At 37.6% G+C, this 9893-nt stretch overlaps 1 long non-coding RNA gene and 1 pseudogene across 1 annotated transcript; one reads left to right on the top strand and one right to left on the bottom strand.

The window, feature by feature from the left end:
• The window catches only part of LOC119894702, a 7875-nt pseudogene extending 7387 nt beyond the window's left edge, over positions 1–488 (bottom strand).
• Positions 489–3323: 2835 nt separating this feature from the next.
• LOC119894701 lies at positions 3324–8994 on the top strand. Its single transcript, XR_005442969.1, has 4 exons — positions 3324–3430; positions 4196–4358; positions 8526–8620; positions 8955–8994. It is a non-coding gene; the product is annotated as an uncharacterized LOC119894701 (long non-coding RNA).
• The last annotated feature ends 899 nt before the right edge of the window (positions 8995–9893 follow it).

Raw genomic sequence — 9893 nt, 5'->3', positions numbered from 1 at the left:
TGTTTTCCTGGGCCAATTTCCAGCAAATAGTCTTCACCAGGTAACTAGGACTCTTCACCAAGTTAGTTAAGACTTCAACGTGTTAAATCGGTTTATTTATTTTCTGTATTTGGATACACGACGATTAAATGACGCCTTGTTTCAACACTTGAGCTTCACACACAAACAGAGAGCCGGAAAAGTTGTGTTTAAAACCAAAATAAACAGCTGAAAAGTACACGTCCTTCGTTTTGGACATAAGCAGGCAGTCAGAAACACACCTGTCAGACGGTGTGTCGCACGTTTCTGCGCCCTTCTCATCTCAAACTGGTAAAAAAAACCTGTCCTGTAAACTGTCCGTTTTCCGCGCGTGTAACTGAATGATAACAAACTCACCTTTAAACTGCAGTTTTTCACTTCTTCGACTCAAACCTCGTCTCCAAACACCGTCTCCTCCTCTCGCCGTCCTCAGGAGCTGCGACCGCGCGCCTGCTTTTTCCGTGTGTGACGGTTGTGAGAGGAACGAAGAATCCAGCTCGACGGGTAACTAACCAAATATGGAGCGGCTGCTTCCGGTGACGCGCCCTGTCACTGTGATGACACACCTGAGGTCGGTAGCATTCGGAAATCTCCGTTCATTGGTAGAAAAACTGTCAGTAATTTGTGGGCTTTTGAACTCAACAACACAACATTTGATTCACTAAGTGCCTGTGGTGGAATAAGTATTTTTATCCTTAACTTCAGTAGAAGCAGGCTTCCAATACCACCCTATAAAAGTAACGTTAGTTCCTTAGACTACAAGTAAAAAGTCCTGCATTTAAAAGTATTAGCTACAGCAAAACCAATGCCTACATAAAGTATCAGAAGTCAAAAGTTCAGAAACACTGATCTGTTTCTATTATTCTATTGTATACAGTTAGCTATCTGTAACTAATTTATAGTTAACTAATTTAAACTTCTTTTTACAGTTACCTAGTTTTTAACTACTTTATATACAGTTAGCTAAAACTACTTTATATTCAGTTAGCTAGTTTAGCTACTTTATAAAGTTAACTAGTTTTAACTACTTTATACTGTCCACAGTTAGATAGTTGTAACTATAAGTGAACGTTAGCTTGGTTTAACTACTTTATATACAATTACCTAAAACTACTTTATATACAATTACCTAAAACTACTTTATATACAATTAGCTAAAACTACTTTATATTCAGTTAGCTAGTTTAGCTACTTTATAAAGTTAACTAGTTTTAACTACTTTATACTGTATACAGTTAGATAGTTGTAACTATAAGTGAATGTTAGCTTGGCTTAACTACTTTATATGGAGTTACCTAAAACTACATTATATTCAGTTACATTTATCTGACACTTTTAACCAAAGCATTTTACAATTGCTATACATGTCAGAGGTCACATGCCTCTGGAGCAACTAGGAGTTAAGTGTCTTGTTCAGGGACACAATGGTGGATGTCTCACAGTGGGAATCAAACCCCAGTCTCCCACACCAAAGGCTCTTAGGCAATCTTATCCATGCGCCATCACCACCCCCATTACCTAAAGCTACTTTATATTCAGTTAGCTAAAGCTAGTTTACATTCAGTTAGCTAGTTTAGCTACTTTATAAAGTAAACTAGTTTTAACTACTTTATACTGTCCACAATTAGATAGTTGTAACTATAAGTGAATGTTAGCTTGGTTTAACTACTTTATATGGAGTTACCTAAAGCTACTTTATATTCAGTTAGCTAAAGCTAGTTTACATTGAGTTAGCTAGTTTAGCTACTTTATAAAGTTAACTAGTTTTAACCACTTTATACTGTCCACAGTTAGATAATTGTAACTATAAGTGAACGTTAGCTTGGTTTAACTACTTTATATGGAGTTACCTAAAAACTATACAGTCAGTTTCTAACTACATTAAACAATTAGCTAGTTTTAACTACTTTACACAGTTAGGTAGTTTTAACTACTTTATATAATGTTAGAGTCAGCTAGTTAAAACTACAAATACAATCCACTAGTTTTAACTACTTTATACAGTTAACATATTTGCTGGTTTTAACTACTTAGTTTTGCGATGAAAAAAGCCACTTCACTGAAGTTTTTGGTTCCTAAAAATGTCTTTTTCAACTTTCTGTTTCTTTTTCTGTAGTAATAGACATAAGGAGTCGCTGATCATTTTGTCCTGGTAAGCAGCACATTTTGCTTCCCAATTATTCAACACAGTTAATGTAAACAACAGATGTACTTTTCTAACTAAGCTATCTAGCGCCACACTCTCATCCAAATATGGTCACTTCTGGATACATTTTTTTAAAATAAATGGTGATGGCCAAAATGCTAACTACTTTACAGTGAGCAAGTTTAGTTCAGTGGTTCCCATTAGCCTCTCAAAAGGGACAAGCTTTATACGAAAATCCTGTCAGGTGAACAAGGTGGTGTGAAAAGTACAATATTTCCATTTGAACTGTAGTGGAGTAATGTGGAAATACTCAAGTAAACTATTGAGTACTCAATGTTGAGGTTAATTACTCAATGTGGATGTTTAATTTCCACCCTGGCTTAAGATTGACTAAGTCAAAAAGATGACTAATAAATGTCTAATCATTATCTCCTCATTAGCCTAAATACATCTTTTGGTATTAGACCGGTTAACTCTTATTAGCCTTAATTGTACTCAAATCTCTCGCTGCTGAGTTTCTGTTGACAGAGTTTAAAGAGGCAGTAAGTCACCAGAACAAACATATTAGTTACATCTGAATTGCTATCACCGCTAATGACTCAGAGATTTGCTCTGTCTGAATTTTAAAACTCACTTCCTGTCTGTAGACAACTCCCTAAATTGTGTCATCAAATATTTGATTATGGTCAGGGGTGTATAACTCACTGAGGTTTTAATGACCTGGAGAGGAGTTTATGTTCAACAATTGCACATTAGTTACACATGGTTAATTTTTAAGGCTGATTCTGGTGTTAGAGTCAATATTTTAAAATTAAAAATAAATTAAAATATGGATTTCTCTGCTAGAAGGATATCCTGGCATCATGGATAATACTCCAAAACATCATTCACAGAGATAAAACAGTATGAAACAGTTTACTGAATATGCAAAATGTGAGGGAAATTATAAAAATGTTTAATCACGTAAACTATTTGTTGAGGTCGATATGACAAATAATATTGAAAACAAAAAACATACATATCACAAACTATTATTTTGTCAATGACTTGTGAATGAATGCAAATATGTTTTAATTCAAATTTATTATTATTTAATTTCACCCACTTGTAAAAACTAGAACTTCCAAAAGTCTTACACATTTATTTCCACCAGAGGGGGGAATCCACGTGCATGCTGATGTAGATCTGAATATCACATGTTGTTTCTAACATGTTTGGAGACATGTCAAAGAAGTGACAACAAGGAAATGACCCACTTAAAACAAGGTGAGGAAGTAACATTAAATTCAAGGTTTACTATGTGGGAGTGGTAGTTCTGTTTTTTTCCACATGAGGGAGCTGATTGTACTGAAAAAAACCCAAATACCTCAAACACAACACACTGCTGTACAGACTATATATAATATACAAACACATACACATTCTCTGCATGCTGACGCCTTAAATTACACTCAAGAGGTTTCCATCTAAACTCTGAACCTCTGCTCGCAGAATAGATAGATATATTAAATACATGTATGTAACATGTATGTAATAATACAATAGTTAAGGGGTCAGCAATCAGGTTGCAGCCCTATTATGTTGATATATTTTGCAAATAGAAAACGACACACTTTTACCTAAATATACTCAAATATTCATTAATTTAAAGGGGGAAAAATGTGTGAAGGAGAAGTAGAAAGGTAAAAGCTTACATAATGACCTCAAGGCGAGATGGACAAAACTGCATTAAATAAAAATGATAAGGGATGGAAAGAAATTGAAAAAATGGTCAGAATGCAGCATCAGCAGCACAACACACAGGCAGACATATTACACAATGCAGAGCTGCACGTAGCACTTTATAGTTGTGATTATGTATACTTTTGTATAAGCAGATCTTCATGTGAGACAGGTCGGAAAAGTGAGAAGTATGTACGCATAGTACAAAGTCAATAAAATAAAAATATGCGAACTAATCAGTGAGTTTCTGCTGGTTATAAAGGTTCCAGTCAGAACCAAGTCATAGCGCCTTGTTCTGCGTTTTTAAAGGGGAGGTGTTTGACCTTTGACCTCCAACCAGCTGGAGATGGAAACAGACAGCTGACAGTGTACAGTGTCTCAGCTGAAGACGAACTCCTAGCTTTCTTTCTCTGACCGACCGACCGACAACATCGTTCGACATGGACAACACCGACAACCTGGTTCATCCCAGGTATGATTTACAAACCCGTCGACTGTCTGAGTGCGTTTTTGTTGTGTTTTCTTAATTTGTTTTACAAACCCCACCCCTCCTCTTTGTATATAAAAGTAGTTTGAAGATTTAGACTCCTTGCAGATGGCATGTAAAGGTTAAATCAGAGATAAAGTCTGCCTGGAGTGTGTTTTTTTTAAAGGCATGGTTTGTCTTAAATGTTTGTGATTCATGAGATTATTCCAGCGAATTGTTTAAAACTCCCACAGCTGCAGACACACAGTCTTTTTATGTCTGAATTATATTATGTTTATCACATTGTTGACTTTATTTAACTTCTGTGAAGTGGCTTTAATTTTAGGGTCCTTTTCATGGCAAAGCAAAGAGGAAATATTTGTTGTTAATTTAACTTTATTTGAGTAGTTAAAGCTGACAATTTCTCTTATCAGACAATAAGAAATTACTATTTTATTGTTTGTAAGAGATTTCTTATGCTAAAAGAGCTCCTTTGTCCTTAAATAATGTTTTGTTGTTGTTTTCCTTTGATTAATTTTCCTTTATTTTGTTTCGTGTGGTGAGAATTTCAAAGTTTTTGTTTGTGTGTGTTGTCTTGAAGTACTTTTACTGAATTTCTATACTTAAGTATACTTTTGAGGTATTTTCCTTCTACTCCACTACATTTCAGAGGGAAATATAGTACTAGTACTAGTTTATCTGACAGCCTTATGTATAAAAAATATAAAACTTTGAATGGAGACTTTTAGCACAATAAGTACATTTACTTTTGAAACTTTAAGGACATTTTCTACTAATACTGATATTAGTCGAAAATTAATACTAATATTTTTACTTTAGTGGGATTTTTCAATTCAGCACTTCACTTTCACTTGTAACAGAGTATTTTTTTCAGTGTGATATTCCTGCTTTTACTAAAGTAAAAGTACTTCTTCCACCGCTGTTGTCTCGTTTACCAGCTCATGTTATTTATAGCAGGAGGTCTGACTGCAGCTGTTGTGTCTCTCTACATTTCAGTGGCTTAGCAGCTGCTGCGTGTTTGTGTGTGCATTTGGATTAATCACATTGCGAGGACATCCATCTTTTCACACACTCATATTGTGGTGACTGATTTTCCATTTGGGCAAAAAAATGCTGGTCCTCACAAGGCCAGGCATTAGCCTATAAATTAGGATCAAGACTATGGGTTTTTGTTAAAAGGTTAGGATGTTTATACTACACTGGCTTTGCGTAAATGGACAAGATTACATGTTTGCCGCCTCAATATGGTCAAAGACAAATTACAAAACATATATTACATGGACCCCCGCTATTATACTGTTAGTTTAAGGAAAACCTCCAGTAAAGTATGATTTGAGCTAGGGTCCAGGAGGAATCAATGATATGATGTCCTCCTAAGTGACAAAAACAAGTTTAGTTTTTGTCACTTGCACCCGAAAGTGACACAGTGGAAGTAATTTGCTAAATATTTGGCTCTAGAAGTTTGTGAGATTATGAGTACTCACTGAGCTGACTGGTGAAGCAGTAGCTGGCCTGGTAACCACCGATAAGCTAGCAAGTTGTTGACATGCTTGAGCTAACCAGTCACAAAAGCTCTCCTTCTAACCTCTTTCTATTTATCTCAGCATTGGGCCGGTTTACTCCCCCTGACAGTTTGTCCCCAGGACTGTACATCATTTTATTGAATAAACAGAGGAAGAGGGGAAAAAGTCTCCAAGCTACGACCACTAACAGGACAACAACCATGGACTCCTGTTACCAAACTGTGTGTAAGTTTGGTGTCTGTTAGTCAGGTGTCAGTCTGAACTCAGACAGAAGAGGTTCATTTAAAAGTGGATGGTGGACACACACAGCTCTGTTCACTACAAGGTCAGCTCTGTCAGGACAGTTTGCTATTTGTCCTAATTCAAGTGTCAGCGTTCCCTAAAGTAGAACATGACACAAAATATTAACACAAATTCACATCACTTACACAAGTGCCTTAAGACCTGATGGTGAAATTATACCTTGTGCATGCATAAAGCTGCAAAGGTCGACGAGGGTATGTGTGAGTGTGTCCACATCGGCTCTGAAAATCATTATCTACTGATCTTAAAATTGAGCCAAAATGCTTCACAAAGTCTATTGCCAAGATGCATTTAAGAATTAAGAATTTAAGATTTAAACGTGTTTAAAGTGTTTTAGTGGTATTTTCCCTTTAATGAAGAGCTTGTGTAAATAAGTGTGTTAGTGTCAGTCGAGTGTGTTTGTGTATGTAAATGTTAACCAGCTGACTGGTGCGCCAGTATTCTGTTTATCGTTATGCAAAAAGGCTGCTCTCAGCAAGTCTGTGTGTGTGTGCAGTACTTTGATGGTATTAATGCGTACGTTCCTTCATCGTAGATAACATCTATCAAAACTTCAATGATGACTCTCTATGCTTTCATGTCTCAGTTTATCTTAGTAACATGCTCGGCCTCTCCTCGTTTGGTTTAACTATTTAAACTCTCCTCTTTACTCCTGTTGTTTACTCTGATATACAACTTACCTGTGAACTGTGTTGTCTTTTTATGATTTGGGAGGTAAAAGTAGTAATACAACAACGTAAAATACTGCATGGTAAAAGTATAGAAGTATTATCAGCAAAAATGTGCGTGTTCCAATCCACCTGTTAATCTGATGTCAAACAGGAAGCGCTTTGATGCGGATTGAGAAAACAGAATTTATTTAATTTCTCTCGTCAATTAATTCTGACATTTCACTCCTTGCATATCCTCTGAGAATGACAACAACACTGACCTCCTTTCCTGTAAGATATCATCTATATAAACGTGCGCTGATGACATTGCTGCCGGTCTGATTTGCGTACTGTCAGTCATGTCAGACCCGGACTGTGTTTGAGCCTGTGGTGTCACTGAAAACAGATGAGATCATAAAGCCATTTTAACTCTTTAATTTATGTTAACTCATCATATTTGCACGAGATATGTTGATAAACAGACATTTGAAAGATTTGTGACATCTTTTTCTTACCTGACAAAGCTCATTCGTCCTTCATGTCCTTAACAGCAATCATCAAATCAAAGGTCAAAGGAAGTCAAAAAAACTGCTGAGACTTCAGCTTGAGATCGGACTTTGTTACATCGGACTTTTGACTCGACTTAAATTTGTCTGAATTGATTGAGACTTAAGCACCGGTGGCAGACAATTATCAGCAACGGGCACAGAGTTTTCACATGTGGGATCTCCTTTTCTGTGTTTTGTATTGCCAGCCAGCCAGACAGTGCCGTCAAATTGGATTTTGCAAAGGAAGCGAGCTTGATGCCCAGTGGCCATGATTTTATTATATGTATTTTGAACATATGATTTGATTGCAAATTCATAGTTTTAGTTATTGATCAATGCATGTTTAGAATTTTTTTAGGTTTATTATAATACAATGAATTTTGAGAATTTGGGGAGCAAAAAGCTTATCAACATTAAGACTTAATGTGAATCAAAGGTTTATTAGCCGCTCAGGCAACAGCATTTCATTTTGGGAGTAGGTTTAGGAAAAGAGTCAATTTAAATTTTTTGTTTCCCCCAACCCGTTCTCACTCCCTAAATTGTCACAATTGGACGCATTGGTGAAGACCCATTGGCATCAGTTTGAAACTCACTGGGGAACCCCTTACTGTCATAGTTCAGTGCAGTGGGGAAGCCCTGTAGCTTCAGTTTTTTGACGGGTAGGTGTAGGACATTTAACAGAAAAGACAGAGTAAGGTGGTTGGGGTGGACTGAGGGCCAGAAACCGGACTTTCAACTTTGTTTCCTGTGTGAAACAAAAAGTCAATTTCTCAATGTAGAAACTAAACAAGGTCAGTTTGAGAATTATCTTTGAGCTCCTCACCTGTGACAGAGATCCAGCTGGATGGAGACTCTCCATGACCGCTGATGTCACACTTGTAGAGGCCTTCATCAGACTTGGAAACATGGTGGATGGTCATGTGACCTGTAGGCTCAGTCCTGATGACGGAGCCATCTTTATAGAAACCAGAAATGTTTTTATTTAAGTTACACAGGTCACTCAAGCTCTAGTTAAGTAATTCAAGTCATGTAATGTTATTTTGACCCAACCTACGTTCATGGCTCTCTATAGGAAAATTTACTTTCCCACTGTTTCACTGTCTTATCGACTGTTTTTCTGTCTCTCAGCGTGGAAGCTGTTTTAAAGAAACTCGATCCAGAGGACGGCGAGCAGATCATGGAGTATTTTAAAACTCACGCCATGCTGGCGAGAGAGAAAGCACGTAAGAGTCAGTAGTCCAGTAGTGGATTAAATTTCCAAGTTACAAACCAATGAAAGATCAATAAACGGATGCCATATTAATTAAAATCACAACAAAAGAAAACTCGTCACCTGTACATGTAGGACTGAACCAGAACCCTGGATCCTTTTTGTTTGTTTTAGTTATGTTATTTCTTAGTTTCTTGCTTTATTTAAGGCCCCCATGTCTGTAACTGAATGTGTAACAAAGAAAGTGCTGATTTAGGCTCTAATAAAATGCTGTGACATTGTGAAACAAATGAATTTAAGCAGGTTATGCTCGTGAGGATGATGAAATGAAACATTTTATTTTTTAGTGTTGCAGGCATCGGTCAGAGATCAAAGAAGCTGCTGGTGGAAAACAGCAAACTGAAGAAAGACATCGAGCAGCTGAAGAATCAGCTGCAGGAAAAACAGAGGCGACGCATCGGTACACAATTATACACCCTCTGTGACAGAATGCATTCCCTAAACCTGAAAATGTTAACCCTAAAACGTAATCTTAACCCTTAAAAATGGCCCTCTGAAGACATTAAAACGAAACAGTCCTGAGGTGTAAAGGTGTAAAACTCAACCCAGTCCTCACAAAGATAGAAACAGACACTCACTGACACACTTGGGCAACTGCAGATGTTTTTCCTCTGAGCTGCATCAATGTCGACTGTGGTCAGAGTGGATTATTTTAATTTAATAAGAACTTTATTAAGTCAAACATTTTGGAGATTTACCCAAAAGATAAAAACAGCCACATTAATTTAAATTCATGCATTTTTTTGCTTTCAGTTTAAAAAAAATCTTCTCTCTTTTTTTTTCTTTCAGCCAAGGCTTTGTTCTCCACGCCTTCTCCAACCCGTAGCCCCGCCCCACAACGCAACCTCCCTCCACCGCTGGAGCATCAGCTGCTGTTCCAACAAATCCTCCTCCCCCTCCTCTTCCTCCTCACATGACCGGAGAGAGAGGCAGAGCAGGAGGAAGAGAGGAGAGAGGAAAGGTGAGATGAGGAAAGGAAGGAAGGAGGGTGGGAGGGCAGATAGAAAAATATGACTTTACTCTCTCTCTCTTAGCTCGTCCCACCTGTGACTTGCTCTCCTTGGGGGTGGCCTCAGGTTGACGTGTCACGACTGGACCTGCGGGTTGGACGGATCCTCGGCGTCCGCCACCACCCACTGGCCGAGGAGCTGTCTGTCCAGGAAGTGGACGTAGGGAAAGCGCCGCCCGAACTGTCGTCAGCAAACTGGGAGAGAAAACAGACCTAG

The sequence above is a fragment of the Micropterus salmoides genome, unplaced genomic scaffold (genome assembly GCF_014851395.1).
Source record: "Micropterus salmoides isolate LMB-PRFRI ecotype aquatic unplaced genomic scaffold, ASM1485139v1 Ms_hic_scaffold_857, whole genome shotgun sequence".
In the NCBI taxonomy this organism is placed as follows: Eukaryota; Metazoa; Chordata; class Actinopteri; order Centrarchiformes; family Centrarchidae; genus Micropterus; species Micropterus salmoides.
The sequence above is the reverse complement of the archived record's forward strand: the minus strand, read 5'-3'. Positions and strand labels throughout refer to the sequence as shown.